Here is a 10,371-nt window from a genome sequence, read left to right on the forward strand (position 1 = left end):
AATTAAAGGATTATCCTCTCCCCACTCCACACCCCAGCAAAGAGTGGTCCTGAAATATTTCATTCAACTGTAAAGAGAATATCTATAGAGAAAAATAAGAAGGCTGTGGTTTTATGCAACAGCACAGAACAAATTACTTCATTTGTTAAAATATTTGTTTAGATCTTTTGGACAAGCCCATGGTGTGATTGCAATTTAAAACTGACCAAGAATTATGCAGGTGTTATAAGAACTAAGGCAGAAAAGAAGTTAAATGATCTAAACATAAATAACTGTATATTTTGTAATTTCAGATAAACTATCCATACAACACACTGCAATTCTTTGCCTGAAGGATCATTTGTTTATAAGTGTTCAGAGAATATTTTAAGTACCAGTGATGCACTTATGTACCAAAAAAGCATCTGCCTGTAGAAGAAAATAATGAGAATTTACATCTCTAAGTATAAGGGAATAAAATCTTATGTAAGACACGTAAAATATAGTACTGGCAGCCTTTGAATTGCATTATGTTATGATATTTGAGAAACACCCCGTTTTCTTTCTTATAATTATTGCCCTGTTCATGCCCTGTTCATTAAGCATTTGTGTAGCTTCATTGACATCAGGGGATTAAAGTTAAGCATGTGCAACAGATCTTCACGACTCAAGATTTTAATGTGAGATTATAATTTGTAATTACTTTTAACATTTATAACTCTCTCAGATTCTGTTTTCTATTAATAAATTAACATTCCAAATGCTAGAGCTTGATTTATACGATGGAAGATCAACACATAGATGTTTAAGTGCTTCACACAGCCCTTGTTACATGCTTTATGGGGTGTTTGACTGTTCAGTAACTCTTGATTTAAAGTGCTTACTCATACAAAATTCTGGGAACATCTATAATGAAACTTGAACAAAAAAAGTAGCTTTTTCAATGCTAAAATTTTCTTAGTAATTATGAGTTTATTGTCTATTTTGTTCAAGTATGTAACACAATAAACTCTCTGTAGTTAGATTATGCAATCTTCTTACATCTTCCTTTTTCACAAATAAAAACAAGTTTCCTATATGTTCCTATGGCAGAGGAAAGGAGCTACTTGGCAGCTTTCCTAATTTTTGTTCAAGATAAAACAGGTGCTGTCATTCCTCTCCTTGTCACAGTTCTGTTCATGAGAGAGAGAGACATGAGAGGCAAGAAAGTAATTGTCTTTCCAAGTTCATTCATCTATTGCCAATGATACTGGAACTGCATAAAAGAGGTCAGCTATATTTCTTCACTAAAAAATGAAGAAGATGATAAGGTATATTATAAAACATTATTCAATCATGTATCAGTATCATGTATCGTGTATCATACAATCATGTATCATGTATCAGTAAAAGGTTGATTAGGACCTGTAACCTGGCATAAAATAGTATTGATACTTTTCTAAGACATGTATTTCAGAATCTGTTTAATTTCAGAATCTGTTTAATAACACCAGAAAAAAAGCTATTTAACTACCCTACTGTAAGCTACTGTGTTCCTTACATACTGGCTGAAATAAGAAGGGGTAAGCCAATCATTAAAATTTGTTTTGTGTGTGTTCCTTCACATGTCCATCTCATCAAAGTTTGCACAGTGATCTGTGAGGCGAGCAATTCTGCCTGTCAGCTTTCCTTACACATCCAGGAAAAATGAGCAGAACAGAAACTGACTTCAAGCAGTATTCAATTCTGATTTGTTACTTTTCATCCCAGTCTTCAGCTATGCCCCATTACTTCCTACGCACTGTTTCAGTGGCTTGAATCTGCCAGAAAAAAATGTGAGAAGAAAAATGTTAGTAAAACACTATGGACAGGGAACACATTATGTTTATTTTAATTTATTTTGTAAAGAACTACTAGTTTCCAAAGTGTTTGGAGAAGATTAGAAGTACAAATGAGGATAAAAAGCAATTGCCTATGGAAGAAAATAATGTGAAATTTGTAGATACCTAAGCCTTAGAAAGCTCAGGAATTTACAAGGAGATTTAACACCAGATGTTTTAAAAAGTTTCAGATTGAAACTGATCCAGACAAGTAGGAGAATAACAGAGAATATCACTGTTTCATGCTCATGATGTTATAATAAGATATAGATTTCATAGATGATAAAAAGATGTCTGCTAATTCGTTATCTTATTGGTGTAGTTAACCTTCCTTAGAGTAGTCCTGACAGCAGCATAATTTCTAGCAGGTGTTAAGTCCTGTTTATAGGTACCATGTGGAGACTGAGTTCAAGGTGGAAGTCTTAACTTGTGCTGAAAATCTCTGAGGAGCAATAGTCTTACGTTTCTTAACTAGTCATTAAAAAATCAACATTTGAATTTAAAGTACAAAGATCATTCAGAAAGTAATGCCTTGTATTTATTTCCATGGAAATGACAACAGATACAAAGATCAAAATAATACTATCTGATAGAGCAAATTCTCAGCTACAAAAGACGATTTTTCAACATAGTCACCACTCTTAGCTATATGTTTTCACTAGCAATGAAGAAGAACCTTCATGTGCTTGTAAAAATCTGTATCATTGAAGGTGACCCACTATCATTGTCACCATGACTGAAACACACCACTCACCACCTCACTGTGCTCACATCTGCTGACTGGTCTCCATAATAGCAACCCTGCGAAAAGACATAAAAGTTCCAAAGCTAACAGGGAATTTCATTAAGATGACCCATACTGAAAACATTATGAGTTGAAGAGAAAAAAAAAATAAAAATAACAGTACCCATGACTACTGCTTTTCATAAAATCTCTCTCTATGAGTTGGATTCATGACCAAAACTAGATCACACAGCCCTTCTAATATCTAGCATTTCAGATTCACAAAAGAGTTTTGATTCACCCTTTCTTAAAAGAGGTTCACAAAATCTGCTTTTGTATATCCATTCTTTAAGAAAGGTTCCAAGAAATTCACTGGATTTTTATTTGGAATTTAAGGCAAACTAATAAACTGTTAAAAATAAAATCATAATACACTGATTACATGGCATTACCAGCAGATTTAAAATGGTACAACTGAGACATTTCAGAATGAAGTTCATAACCTTGTTATAGTCCTAATGTTCCATCACTTTCTGCGTACAAGAAAGGGCCTGAAGTTTTAGAATGCTGTCTTTTGCAATGACACATGTACTCTGAATCATTCCTAAAGTATGGACCTGAGGTGTTCATGCATCTACAATATTAACATTTGATAGTTAAGGAAAGCGAGTCATTATAGCTCAGTATTCAGAAGGCCAGTTCTCTAGCAAGATGTTAAATGAAAGCACTGTGTTTGAACTCCTGCCCCCTTCTGAAGTTTTGGCATCAAGTTCAAGGAGATTCATCTTCATTCCCCTGATAACACAGTTTTGATGAGAGAGCTTTCAAGAAGAACATGGTTTTAATGTACCTACCTAAGATATTCTCTCTACACTTAGACAAGATTTTTAGCCGTTAGATTTTTTTGTCTGTTTCCCATGTTAGAGCTTCTCATGGTAAATGTCGCTCTTCAAGAAGTGTGCAGACTTTGATTAACCAGTTTTCATTTCTGAAGTGTTCTGAATAGTTCCAACATAAGATGTATTCTGATTTACAAGAATTTATTTGTTTCTCTGCACTGGAATTTGTAATAATAAAAATAATAACTTGAGCTGAAGCCAACTGTCTAAATTGTTTCCTGGTAAATCTTTTGGCTTTGTTAGAATTTGGTCCTTTTCAGCAGCTGAAGATGGCACCCACTGTTAAGTATATCTATTAACTTCAGCTCTGACTCTTTCCTCATTATTCACAGTCAGTAGTTAGTGTTGACTGCTAGAAATAATTTTACCTGATTCAATTATGCAAGCAGGGGAATCTATATCCAGTGCTACCTTCCATATTTACAGACAGCATGAGGTAGCACGAAAGCTTCCTGATGATCAATAAAGCTCATTTAAACTCACTGATTACATTTATTCACTTTTCCATCAAAGAGATTTAAATTAAATATCTTAACTCAAGTTCCTAAATTCATTCAAACCACATCTATCAGCTCAAGAACTTCTCATTAGAAAACTCACTATTTTTATGGTTGGATACATTACCAGATTTATGGCTGGTGAAGAAATAATCACAACTGATGTACTGAAGAGGGCATAGATCCAAGTAGTAGTCATGTCACTTAATATGAATTTGAGAAGGTTGCACATGTGCTCAAATTTTTCAGAGGTGGTTGTCAATGGGCAAAAGTAGATTGATAAAGAATCTACGTATGCCCACCAGCTATTTAATATTTCCTATATTTAAAGCCTTAACAGAATTACAGAATCACAGAATGGTTAAGATAGGCAAAGACCTCTAGGTCCATCTACTCCAATCCCAGCTCCATCAGGGACACCCAGAGGCAAGGTGACAAGGATGAAATTCCACAACTTGTCTGGACAATCTATGTCAGTGCTCCATCATCTGCACAGCACAGAAGTGCTTTCATAATAGCTAATATCTCAACATTAAGTACACTGATTCATTTCCATCATATTTCACCACATTTTCTAAGAAGTTACCATGATGAAACAATAGTTCAAGCGGTAAATGGCCCACCACAGGCATAATTTATTTAGGTTCAGAATGTTATTGCGTGTCTTCCCTCTTTTTATCCATGAGGTCTTGCATAATGAGCTCACACATTGATTTTGCTGAAGAAGGTCCTGCTACATTTCTCACACGTCTTTTTTTTTTTTATAAGTGTTGCAGTTTATACAGAAATAAAATAAAATTCGTTAAGATATCTTAAAGATTGCCTTTCAGCTGTTTCTGCAGCATCTGTGCTAAGAAATATCTTTATTGGAGGAGATGAATTTGTCAGAGGTAAAAAGGACTAGAAATAAAGATATGGCCATTTAGGCATGAAGTTCTAGTTGAGTTAAAATCTACACAGGCCCTTGTAAATTTTTAAATACCTCTCAAAGGTTGTTAATAATGTGTATTGTCTTGAGTGAGAACACGTTCTATACTTTTCACATGCACAGTGGCAAAAAGGTGCTGAACAGGGAGAGATTTTTAATTCTGAAGGAATGCAATTGATGTAATTCTAGAGAGCAAGAAAAGTATTCTTTACATTACAATATTGAGTCTCTGTTACAATATTTAATCCTAGAAATAAATGAAAATATTTTACTTAAACTATGAAACTGTCAAGGAAAAATGCAAATGTTGTTCTTGTTGCTAAATTGACACATATGATGGCCAGTATCTTCTGATTATCCAAGCAGCTTTTTGTCACAGATGGCAATGTATCAGCAGGCTAACACACTAAATATAGCTAAAATGTCATAAAAACTGTGCAAGCTATTTTGTCTCTTTATTGTGCTTCCATGGTTTTCTGTTCCAGTTCTCTATAAAAGAGAACTTGACTGGATTCATTCTGGCTATATCTTATTTACTTATCTAGAAATCAATGAGACGCTTTGTATCTCAACTCATTTTCCTTTTCTTAGTATCAGGAATATTTGGCAAACACAGAGCCCTGCAAACTAAGAATAAGTTGTTTCTGCCACAGCTCTGTGATATTAAGCTGTAGGTCCATCATTCTACATCATTGTAACCTCATCTGTTACATGCTTGTCTACAGCCATGTCTTTTACAGGAAACTAATAAAATAACTGAACTGGGCAATCTCAAACGTGATATTTGACAGTGTCTTAGTTTTGTTCATTGTCTCAAACAACCCTAAAATTAGCAATGTTGTAATTTATTTTCTTCAAAATTCTAAAGTAAAACTGAAATTTTTCAACTTCATGATTTTCACCTCTTAGACACCCAAAACAGCATAGCCTGGTCACCACTGAATTCAGGAAACTAGAGGCCTCTTGGCTTCATTTCTTTATAGTCACCCTTCTCTCTTCTCATGCTTGAAAAGGTAGAGATGAAACCAAGCCAGAGGAAAACTGAACAAACTTTGTAGTTTGCGTAACAAAAAAATAATTTACTAACGAGAAGAAAGATGCTCAATTCATTCTCACACATGATTTTCTACAGAAATAAATCATTCCTAATTGTAAGAAGAGTACCTAACTTACGAGTACACCAATATGCAAACAGATAGAGAAGAAGGAAATGTTAAGCTTTAAGAGAGGAACTTGAGTTCCTGAAGATCGTACTCCAGATTTTCTTCTTGGTCTTGCTCAAGGAATGAAATTCCTTGGGGTCAAGCACAATGAAGATGAGCTTCTTATTGCACAAATGTATTAGAATTCTCTCAGACTTTTCAAGCCTGTTGCAACTAAAGAAATATGATTACCTAGAACTTGCTAGGTAATTCATGGACATAATATTCTCAACTGTTAGTGATAAGAATTTGTGCCAGAAAACAAGAGATATTTTATAATTTCTCATACAAGCTATTCAATGATATGAAACACTTGCTGTGCTTTCACCTATAGATTTTGGTTTTTTTTTTTAAATGCTGGATGTAAATTATCATCTCATTTTAGATGCAGAGGAAGTGTAAAAATGTAATGGTCTTGATTCAACACCTGTTGAAATCAGTGAGACTCCCTCTCGTGACCTAACAGCACTGAAACGGTCAAAAAATGTTTACTCGAGGTCATTTAACTATATTCACTGACAGATAAAGTTACTTGCTTTTTGTAAATTATTAATCCCACAGACAGAATTATCTGTGGAATTATGCTGCCTGCTATTCGGGAAGAACTGAGATAGAAGCAGAGATTCAGTTTCAGGAATATTTAAAAAATAGAAGGCCGCTGTTTATTTGTGCAAAACTCTTTTGACAGTGGAGCATATTCTGCCTTCACCATTTAATTTGGCAAGTATTACAGTCAGGCTAGGAATTTTAAATAACCAGTGGCTAAGAAGGCAAAGCAATATCTGCTGTTCAACTTTATCACTATTTTTTCTGAACTATTTTTCTGCCACTGTTGGTTTTTACAGATCATCTTTCTGAGATTGGCAACTATCAGTTTTTCATCTGTCAGATGTCTCCACCAAGATTCTTAAAATATATTCTTATTTTGTGGCGAATCATTAAAGTGAAACCACTGAAAGTTGCAGATAAAAGTTTACACTTAAATATCTATGCAGTGTGTTCTACAGAAACATACACCTTTATTTTAAGAACACTTTAGCTAGAAAAGCCTATTTCACTTTCTTTACTTTTTCTATTCAAGTTGGAAACAAGCATGAAAAATGTTTTAGAGAAGCTTAGGTTATTGGACTTTTTTTTTTTTTTTTTTTTTTTTCCTTAATGCAGCAATACCTCTTCCTCCTTCTGCTCAAAAAATGCATTGCAAAGCTTCTAAATTAAATTGACCTGTCAAGTCATCTTCGTAAAAAAGGTAATTTATTGAAATTAAATTCTGAAAACAAAATACTAATTTACCTATTTTTTGTATGTGACCTGTCAACTCTAATTTTCAAATTCACTTGTCATAACTCAGCAAAACACCACAGAATTTGAATTCTTTTAGCAGACACTGAACAGCCTGCTAACCTGGACAAGTGGTGTGATCTGGCTTGTGACAAGCAAAGCAAGTACATAGAATTAGAGTGAAAATATATTTCTTGGCTTGAAAGAACTTTCTTTAGACAAATACCAAGACGTACTGTGAAACTTGTATTATTTCCCTCTCTGTGAGAGAGACACTCTTGCAGGACAGTGTGCACCATCAGCTGTGAAAAGATGCACAGCATTTGCTGAAGCTGGAATTGATACTGGCTAATCTAAAAATTTTCTGTAGATTGTTTTATTCTCTGAATAGTCTGAAGTATTTATTATTATGAGGGCTATGATTTTCACATTTGTTAGCATGGCAGAATATCACTTCCTGTTGTATTGGATTAACAGAATATACATGATACAATTGAGCTATATATCAGATGGAAGTACATACACCATTACATGATGTTGTGAATTGCACTGTGTGGCAGATAGTGAGGAATGAAGGAAGAGGATGGCAAAGAATATTTGATGAGAACAAAGAATGGATTTGAGTAGAAAGATTTTAAATCTGAACCGCAATTCAGATGTGTCAGTGTATCTAACAGAAAAGAGCAAAGATTTCCATCTGTGTCATGGGAAAGGTTTTCAGAAGTGTTTTTGTTTTGTGAGTGAAATCTACACTATTCAGCATTCAATATTACCATTAAAACATTTCAAATTATCTGTATTATGGCAAGATACATGAAAATGTGGAACCTTTCAGATTATCTATTTTTAATGTTAGAAATCTATTTCATGTTTTCTACCGTATTTGTCATTGGAGACTACCTGAAATACTTCAGTGACTAAAGCATTTGACCTTGTTTTTGACATTGATTCAGATGTTGATTGACTACCTACAATTATGGAGGAAGTACAGTATAAGAAGTGATATGGCTTCTGAGGTGGGACTGAGTTCTGTCCTCTCAAATGAATTCTAAATTAATCTCTTGTCACACACCAAGAAATAATTTCAAACAACAGGCCTTTCAGATATAGCTATTGAATTGCTGTCAAAACGTATTAAATCACCTACTCAAAGATCTTACTGCAGAAATTTTAGGGAATTTATGTCTTGAGTAAGAGAAGGAATTGAAAATTGCACCGAGGAAGTGTCTACTCTTGCTATAGATTTTCTGTCAGGGTAAATTAATTCAATATATAATTAAAATGTATGGTGAAATTTTAGCATGTTTTTCTCTTCTTCTTAGATGTGAAATTGGTATGTCTCAAGTGATTTTCATATGGGAAACTGATGAAAGTTTATGTTTTAATGTTTTCTTTAGTATTGACATAAAGAAAGCTATTTCTTAAAAATATACTAGTACTGTGTAGGTAGAATCAGAGTTTGAAAACAATAGGCCCTAGTTTTAAAACAGTAGGGATGCTAGATAGTTGAAAAAATAAGCGCAAGAGTTGTAGTTAGCCAAAGTAAATAGGTAAGAATCAACCCTAACACCAGCTTCCTCTCCTTTTGAACTTCTAGGCTTGCAAATGAAGTGAGCCAGTCTTGTTTAATTTGGCTGATGAATACATCTTTGTTTCGTATGGTTAGAGCAATCAGTTCCTGTAGAGGCATACTGATATCAATGAATGCAATGAGACCTCTATCTATGGCAGTTTCTAGATTTGGAATCCAAGATGGCTGATCTTTTAATAGTAAAGCTGCTTTAAAAATTCATCCTTTCCTATATGGATGACAACTTTGCATGTCAACACATTAAGTGCCTTGGAAACTGGAAGAAGGTGTGAACTCCATAAACTGAAAACATGCAAAGAGGGAAGCCCAGGTAGTGAGGACAGCAAGGAGGGATGGAGGAAAGGTTGGAACCATGGCAGGGGTGAGAAGGAAATAAAATAAAGCTGACCTTTTGTGTTGTAGAGTTGAAATTACACATACTTTATTAGATCACATCTGTGTCTCTTTTCCCTGATTGTTTCCTTTGCTTTAACTTGTAGTGCTGAAGGAAGGTGAGCTGTCTCACAAGGTTTCCTCATTGTGACTACTGAATTTTTTTTCTGGACATGAATGAAGTCTTTGTCCTTTTAAATCAGCTTCTCCTGCATGTAATTTGTCTTTTTAAATAAGCTTCTCCTGCATGTAATCATGACACTTCCTACTTTACGTGTAAAGCAGTCTGGACTAGAACACACAGCAACATTAATGGAACAGAGTTGAAAGAATCAAAGGAAGACATGCCGTTATTAATTATTAAAAAAAAAATGCAGCCTACTTCTGAGTAGTTTAAATGTCTTTGATGTGGAGATATATATATATATATATATATATAGGATATAGGATAGAGACATGTTCAGCATACATAGGACTGTAAATGTTTCAAAGACAGAGCCTAAAATGTGGTAGCATATGTTCTCATATATGAATATAGTTTAAATGAACTAAGTGTTTGTCCTAGTGTTGCTTCTTCTTGCTGAGAAATAAGGGACTCCCAATGTCTAATAAGAATTATTTGAAGATAAAGACGGTTGTAGTAGGACTTAGATGGAACTGAACACGCGTTTAATGCGCTGCGCCCAAACAACACTTGAGGCTTCATTTGACTTTGGAACTTTGTGAGTACTGATTCTGCAACACTTCCAGAGTTTGTTACAACTGAGTAATGTATCGTTATTCTCTTCCACTTACCAGTCTGTGATAAATAACCTTTTCTCTGTTCTTTTAAGGTTGATTCATTGAACACTGGACACAAAGTATTATAAGGCTTTGGTAGATAATCAGAGCATCATGAACCCCAATGCCAACTGAGGGGTAAAAAGCAAATCTAGATTTCTAGAGTGAGAAGGAGATCCCAACAGCTGGTTGTGCTGGAGGCTGAGCTGAGATTAACAAATGAATTTTTTTTTTTTTTTTTTTTTTTTTTTTTTTTTTT

This window comes from Lagopus leucura, unplaced genomic scaffold (genome assembly GCF_019238085.1).
Source record: "Lagopus leucura isolate 7727_CA_CO unplaced genomic scaffold, USGS_WTPT01 Super-Scaffold_100002, whole genome shotgun sequence".
Lineage (NCBI taxonomy): Eukaryota > Metazoa > Chordata > Aves > Galliformes > Phasianidae > Lagopus > Lagopus leucura.